Source organism: Marmota marmota, unplaced genomic scaffold, assembly GCF_001458135.2.
Source record: "Marmota marmota marmota unplaced genomic scaffold, marMar, whole genome shotgun sequence".
NCBI lineage: Eukaryota > Metazoa > Chordata > Mammalia > Rodentia > Sciuridae > Marmota > Marmota marmota.
Window position 1 is genome coordinate 22,618,504 of NW_025999949.1, and position 6,715 is coordinate 22,625,218.

Genomic DNA, 6,715 nt, shown 5'->3' on the forward strand with positions numbered 1-6,715 from the left:
CCCTGCCACCTGCACAAACCCAGTCTGCCGGCCCTCCAGGGGAAGTCTGCTCTCAAAGTCACTGCAAACGGGTTTAAAGGCAACATGTTACATGCTGACTGCTAAGGTCTGGGCATAGTTTGCCCCTCAAGGGCACACGTGTTAGAGGCTTTGTCCCCACTTGGCTCTTTATGGGGTGATGGGGTCTCGAAGAGGCCTAGAGAGAGGTACTGAGGGATGTTGCCTTCAGAAGGGATTAAGGTAGCTCTCATGGAGCTTAGTTCTCCTGAGAGTATATTGTTATAAAAGGTTGAATCTGACCCCAGAATCGTTCTCTGATTTCCTGTCTGGCTCTTATTCTTACACATGCTCCTGCCATCTGCTACAAGGTCTCTACCAGAGCCAAGCTAAACTGATGCCCTTGAACCTGCAGAGCTGTGAGCTAAATAAACCTCTTTAAAGTTACCCAGTTTCCAGTATTTAGTTATAGCAACACAAAATGGACTCACATACCAACTCGGCTACAACAACCAACTGGACAGGAGAATGGCACTTCTGGGCAACTTGGGCTTTAGACTTGGCGTGGAGGTCCAAGGGATTCCCAAGAGTATAGAGAGTCAGATCTACCCTGCCTAACCTCAGCAGAACAGGGAGGAGTCTCCACAGTAGCCTCAATACAACCATGTGCCAGAGAATGGACTTGATTTGCAAAAGCTGAAGATGAGATGAACGCTCTCTTTGTCTTGCAGGAACTGACCACTGGCTGCAGGGGAGATGAACGCCCCTTCCCCCACCCTAATACAATTTGGAGAGTAATGTGTGCTGATACTGGCACCTATACATGGTGGAACCACCAAAGCCCAAGTGATAAGCTGATGGAGGAAGGAGAGAGAAACAGGAGGACTTGGGAGAAAAGGCAGTAGCGTGGTGGGCTCTTGAAGCATGAGACAGAGAGGAGAGGGTACGAGGTAACTGGTGAAGTGGGTGGTGTGTCCTGGGACAGGGCATCCAGGGTTGAGGTACATGGACAGAGGCTAGAAAAGTACATTCATGAAAAATGTTGATGCTTGAAAAACTACCGCTGAGGGGGTTGAACTTCATTCGTAGGCAGAAGCGAATACTGAACTTGGAATGTTGTAAACATAAGAGCACTGGCTGTGTCCATGTTAATCTTCACACATCATTGAACCTCCTCATCTCTCTTACCTTATGAGAAAGAGATCTGCCTTGTTCCAGGAGAGAAAACTTGACAAGTCAGGCTTACTAACTTGTAACTTACTTACTAACTTGCTCAAAGGTACCCAACATTAGTGGTGGGGCAAGAATATTTGAAGCCCAAGGAAGATAGGCTTCAAGCAAGGGAACCCAGTTTGCAAAATAAAGTCCTTAAGTGAGCTAAGTGAGTTTGAATTCCTCATAGAAGGAAAACAAATACAAGGAATTGGAGTGAAAACTGCCAATCACGAAGAAGCAGACCTGAATCTCTCCGAATCACCACCAAAGAACCCTGAGATTGGGCCTTTTACAATCAAAATGGAACTGTTTGCTCAGAACCTCCCTGAAGTATTCCAACTGTAGACACGATGCAGACAGAAGATGCTCCGTGATACCTTGAGACATAGCCAGCCAAATCCAGGACGCAGAAGTTCTGCGGGACAAACACCCCAGTTCTTCAATAAGCAGTCCTGCACAGCTTAACGGTGCGACTACATGCTGAGAAATCTTGCTCAGGTGATTTCATCATGGTGCAAACATCGCAGAGCTTATTTACATCAACTAAGTTGGCTACAGTGTCACTAGGTTGTATGATCTTATGAGTATACTGTTGTCATTGACCAAAATGTTACATGACACATGACTATAAGTGGCATTTTTTAAGAGGGACGAGGAACTGTTATAGCTTAGAAGAAATTTAAGGGACATAGAAAACAAATTACTCTGGTTTGGGTGAGTACCCCTCCAGAAACATGTGTTAAAGGCTTGGTCTCCAGCCCAGGGTGCTACTGGGAGGTGGCAGAACCTTGAAGAGGGGGCTTGGCGGAAGGAAGTTAGGTCAGTGAGGTCCTGCCTTCAGAGGGGACTGTGGGACCCTGCTCCTTCTGTGCACTGGCTATGAGGTAACTGGGCCTAATCCGCTAGGTACTCCCACCATTATGCACTATGCCAAAGCCATGGATAGAAACCTTCTAAATTATCAGTCAAAATGTACCTCTCCTTCTTCTATGTTGGTTTATCTCAGGTATTTTGTCACAGAGACAGAAAGCTGACCAGCATATAAATGTAATGATAGGACTTTGTATTTGGATTCAAATAAGCCAACAGAGAAGACTCAAGTGAATTGGGAAAACTAAATAGGGACTTCTTAGCCAGCAAATGTGAGGTAATTTTGTTAGAAGTGGCCACGATGTTACAGTTACAGGGTTTTTGTTGTTTTGCTGTGCTAGGGATCTAACCCAGGGCCTTGCACATGCCAGGCAAAAGCTCTTCCACTGAGCTAAATCCTCAGCCCCGCCCTTTTCCTCAGTTCTAGTCTGAGCGGCACACATGTAAATGCATATGGTGGAACAAGGAAACGCCTGCACTTGCTTTAAAACACTGCAGCCTGCAAAAAGGGAGTGGGCGTGTCTGAAAATAAGAACAACAAAGTCAGTGGGGGATGAGGCTGGAAATGAATAATGGGGGGTTCATTGTTGTGTCTCCCTCTGGGTATATTTAACACTTTCCATAATAGAGTTTAAAATGAACAGAAAGAGTTTTCCTTCTCCTCAGCACATGTGCTGTTAAAGGCAGAGTCAGCAAAAAAACAAGAGAGAGAGACTGACTCATTCCCTAGTTACAGATGGACTGGGGGACTGGGTGGGACAGAAGTGACTTTCCTCTGCACTGAGCAACAGAGAGGGCAAGACTTAGAGGCAGGTGGCTGGCAGGCTGTGCTGGAGAGGATTCTGGAGTCAGCCCCAGGTCCCCCCCTCCCAAAGGCATATTCATCAAGGGCAGGGACACACACCCTTTCCCTGGGTCCAGATTTAAGAGACATACAGGACCCAGGTAGCAACGGCCCTGCCCAAATCATTCACCCGGCAGGCGGGTGCAGACCACCAGGCTTCCTTCTTATTGATAACTTCAAATTATCAAGTTACAGCAAGCATTATGAAATAGGGTCCCTCTCTGTCTACTGTGCTCTGAATGTTTGTGTCCCTGCTCCCACCCCGCCCCCAATCCATGTTGCAATCCTAATCCCCAATGTGATGGATTCAGCGCTGGTGCCTCTGAGGGACAACCAAGTCCTAAGATTGAGTCCCTGAGAATGAGACAAGAAAGATGACCTGTGTGTATCCACCAGTGAGACACAAGGAGAAAGCCAACGTTTGCAGGCCAGGGAGGTGGCCCTCAGGGACCTAGGCAAGCTGGTACCTTGATCTTAGACGTCCAGCTTCCAGGGCTATGAGTTTCTATAGTTCAGGTCACCTTGCTCATGGTGGTGGTGGTGGCGGAATTACAGCGTCTGAACTAGGAGCTCACCTCTGCACTGTTTCAATGACCATGAACACGCCCCAGCGATCCTGGACTGTTACACATGACACTAATCACTACCGGCCGCACTCTGGTGAGCAATTCCCTTACAAGAGTTCAAACCAGTGAAGAGCCGGGCACAGCGGGAATCATGCGTGATCAGAGATGATGGATGGCTGGCAATGAAAATCCTGCTCAGAATGGTTCTCTCTGACATTAAGAGTACTTTAAATAAATAATCATAAAATGATATCAATTACTGCAGTAACTTAAGGGCTCAGATTCTGGGTATGAGAGCGATAGTTTAAGTTCCTCCCAGGACTTTTTACCTATTTCAGTGACTTTCATGTCAGGTGTGGGTATGTGTGAGTATGTGTGTGTATGTGTGTGTGTGTGTGTGTGTGTGTGTGTTTAACCACACAATATTAGGAAAATTTCCCTTTAAATAAAATGAAATACTTGGATTGCAGCAGGAAGAGTGCCACTCCAGGCTTATTCTAGAAAAGCCAGCTAGAAGTCACACGGAGCCGCTCTACTCACTTCTCAGGAGATTAAAGGCTGAGAGTATGTCACTGGCAAACAGCTAACATGTTTTAACTGCATTGGTCCCACTGGTAAAAGTCCATCGAAATTCTTGGAAGGAAAAGGTCTAGGTAAGATTGTCATGGCATCAAATGGGGCCATGTGAAGTACCTGGCCATCATCTTGATTCTCCTCCTCACTACGCTGTTGGGACACCACCTGGGCTGGTGTCCACCCGCACCTGGGCAACGTGAAGATGTTCATGAAAGCAGAGGATATTTCTACAAAGAACAAGTAAATCAACGTCCAGCAGTAAGCAGCACCGAGCACTGAAGCTGAGCACAACAAGGGTAAGAGAATCCCTCCCCCGACTCTGTCTCTCTCTCTGTTAAAACCAGACCTTGTCCTTCACTGCCTCTGGAATTTCAACAACAAAAGCCACAGAGTATTAGAAACAGTCTCTACTTTTCACTGACTCCAAAATGTGTCCAACGCCGTGGACCTCAAGATCACGCAGCTATCCCAATGACATCGGTACTCCAGGACCGTGCCCACCTGCTCATGTCACTGGAAACCTTCTGGAAGTCCTTCTGGGGGCTCTGGGCTCTACAGTGAGAGACGGAAAAAAATCACCCCGCAGCCCCAGGTTAGGATTCGGGAAAGCACAATCAACCTGGCACAGGCTGTACCCCAGAAACAGGAGCCAAAAGGAGCCAACAAGGAGCACTGGCACAAGTGTATAATTAAAGGGCACATTTTGATATTTAGATGTGCGTGTGCAAATGCACGCACACATGTGCACACATGCGCACACACACATACGCACTCAAGCTGGGGTAAAGGCGAGATCAAGGCAATAAATCAGCAAGCTGCCCCCCGACAGCACAGACCACTAAACCCTGCCTCCAGCGGAAAAGGAAGTTCCTGGGTTAGAGCTTAAGCTGCCTCCCACCGGCCTGTGGCACGTGCCAATGCACATGCTGCCCACGGTCTAAAACCCTGGCTGTGGTCCAGCCGTGTAAGTACAGCAGGGAGACCCCCGCCCCCCGCCAGCTCATCCCTCTCTTCTCCTGGGCGCCCCCTAAAAGGCAAGTCCTCTGCTACATGAAGGGTCTTGTCACCCTGTCTCCCCACCACAGCCAAAAGGAGGGCCTGATGCCCCAAAGGCACAGTTGACACACATATGGCCGCCTTGGATCCACAGAGACAGACAGCATTCATTGAACAGAGGACTCCAGCAGGAGGCCAGAGGTGGGGATGAGTCTGCTCAACAGAGAGTTTACCACTAGAACCTTCATCCTCTGAAGAAAGGGTTTGGGGAAAAAATTCAAATTTTAAAATGTGAATTCATTTTTTCTCCAAAATGCAGGAGAGATATTGAACAAAGCAGCAGCCGAGGAGACCGTCTCCCATCAAACCCACTTCCCAGTAACACCACCAAAATTCTACATGTCAGTTTAAATCCTTCCAGGATTTTTTTTTTCTTGTAAACAGATGGATTTTTACAAACAATTCAAGCCAGCACAGCCCGATTATTCTAGTAGCTAGACAAAGAGCAAGCTTCACCAGCCGTCATCCACCAAAGCACTGCCTCCCGGGACAGAAGCCACGATTGTCTCCGGCTAACTCCAAAGGAACGGCAGCTGGAATGTAGGGGTGACCACCATGCTTGAAAGCCAGATGGGCCAAAGGGTCAGGTAACAGGGCGTCCTGGCAAGGCCACAGGTGCAGGCACCCTGGGAGAGATGCGGATCAGAGCCTCCCCTGCCCAGGTGAGGGCTGCCGGCTTCCTTCCGCACCAGCTGTGCCCTACAAACACCCTTGAAAGGCGGGGCAGGGAGTAACCTGAGCAGCAGGCAGTGGGCCACAGAGGATTTCCCCTCCCCTGAAGCCCACAGAAGCCGCGGCAGCACCAGGCTCCACAGCTTGCTCAACACACTCTTGAGCCTGTCACGCTCCACCGCGGGCAGCTGCTGGCATATCGCACCCACCCACCCTGGGACCACGTAGTCGGGGAGGCTTGGAGAGGAGCTTCACCCATCCACATGTCCTCTGTGCTCTCCATACAGCAGGCGCTCAAGGAGCATTTCCTGGGCCCATGGGCTGATGCCCCCACAGTTAAAATCAAAAAAGCAGCATATATACACTCAATACGAAGGACGTGAATATTCTTTAGATAGATAGAAAGGGAAAGGATCCCCCCAGTCTTGTCCGCAGGCTCTGCTCTCGCATCCGATAGTTGACGGGAAAGGCAGAGGTGGTGTTTTAGATCTGTGCACCCATTTGCTCCGACTGTTACAGGAGCCCAGGGGCCCAAGCTCGGTATTTAATTTGGGAAAGAGATAGGGTCAACGCTGTACCAATGAGGACTTAACCCAATGGGAAGAACAGAACCCGATGATAACTAAGAATACATAAAAGCTGGTCCCCACAGTTTCTTGGCAACCAACAGGACCCTTCCTCCACTGCTCCACAAATACCAAGAACAGTGATGCTTATGACTGTATTCCAGGACCTGGCACATAGTAGGTGTTCAATAAACACTTCTGAATGAATGGTACTGTATGCCAGACGCAGCAGGAGACTCTGAGCAGACAGCCTCAGTGACTGTCACCAAGCGGCATTTCACCTAAGAGCATGGTTCTCAATTCCGAGCCTTCCCAATACTCAGCAGCCAGGCTCTCCCCAAACCTCCTGAGTC

At 48.8% G+C, this 6,715-nt stretch overlaps 1 protein-coding gene across 14 annotated transcripts in view; it reads right to left on the minus strand.

Moving 5' to 3' along the window:
• Mtss1 (MTSS I-BAR domain containing 1) overlaps positions 1 to 6,715 on the minus strand; it is a 154,757-nt gene that overhangs the window by 86,688 nt on the left and 61,354 nt on the right. The gene's annotated exons all lie outside the window — the stretch shown is intronic.